Consider the following 1343-nt stretch of genomic DNA (forward strand, 5'->3'; position numbering starts at 1 on the left):
TGTGTGTGTGTGTGTCTGTGTGTGTGTGTGTGTGTGTGTGTCTGTGTGTGTTACTGCCTCTCCTGTTGCCATCTTCAGTCTTTGGAGCGACTCATTAAACAGAATCCACTACTATTCAATAACTTTGCCACTGCAGCCAGACAAGTCAGACACTAAATGAGTCAAAGCGTATCCGCACTGTCACTTTTAATCCAAAAGCTAATGGTTAAAGTAAGGGCCGCTTTACCAGGTGCCTCGTTAGGTTTGACTCAAACTGATTGCTGTACCTTCTTTAATATCAGGCTTCTTCATCTTCAGACCTCACAACACAACTTATAAAAGACAAAAAAACAAACTAAATATAGCAAACAGCATCACCTTCGTCAGCAAAGTCGCCTTGAAATCAAAATGGAGAATTCTTGTATTTATGGAACGTTGTAGTGTTTATTATAAATCATATCTGTGTGCATAATAATTAAAAAAAACCTCCCCTCACAACTTCTGATGACGTTTGCACAATAATCCTCCCGTCCCAAAACCTGTCACTCACATGAGATCACAGCAATTAACAAACGACAATGAGCCAACGATCCAATCAGTTCCCAAGTCCAGCCCTACAGGTTTCTTATTTTTATTATTTCACTGAATGAATATATTACATTTTATTATTCCGATCACAACTTCCTGTTCATTCTGACTTCAAGGACATTTAGGGCAAAGACAAAGTTCTTCTCTTAAAGTATTTGCATATTTGTTTGGCACATGTGAGTTTAGCAGTAAGAATTAGCTTCAGTACTTCACCAGCGCCGTGTGATTTAAATAACGCTTTTCTTACTTTGGAATTTCCTTCCAGGTTCAGTTGAACTTGTGGCTGCAACACCTCTAATGAAAACAGATGGCTCAAAACAAATTACCCCCGTAAAGCTCACGTTGGCATTTTCTCCATACGTCTTGGTTCCCCTTCGTATGCTTCTCCGACAATATGTGAAAAATGGTCGAATCAATCGAGGAAGGATTTATTAGCCACCTAACATAGACTGCCAAATCCGACCATCTGTTTTTATTGGACAAAACACAGAAATCCAGTGCTTGGGTTTAATGTCTTGGCACGGGAATGATGTTTTGTTTTTTGTTGTTAGATAGAAGAGTTGCTTATTGCTTCCCTCACAGCTCACAACCTTGTTTGTTACAGAAAACTTTAATGAAGCCACAGATTGGCTAACAGAAGTCATCAGAAACATCAAAAAACTAAGAAATCTTTTCTTGAACAAATAAAACAGTTTATATCTATGTTTTGTTTATATGTAAAAAAACAAAAACAAAATGGCTTTGCTCTATGCAACCATGACATTTTTATTTTTCTT

The sequence above is a fragment of the Sinocyclocheilus rhinocerous genome, unplaced genomic scaffold (assembly GCF_001515625.1).
Source record: "Sinocyclocheilus rhinocerous isolate Xijiao unplaced genomic scaffold, SAMN03320098_v1.1 scaffold3552, whole genome shotgun sequence".
Taxonomy (NCBI): Eukaryota; Metazoa; Chordata; class Actinopteri; order Cypriniformes; family Cyprinidae; genus Sinocyclocheilus; species Sinocyclocheilus rhinocerous.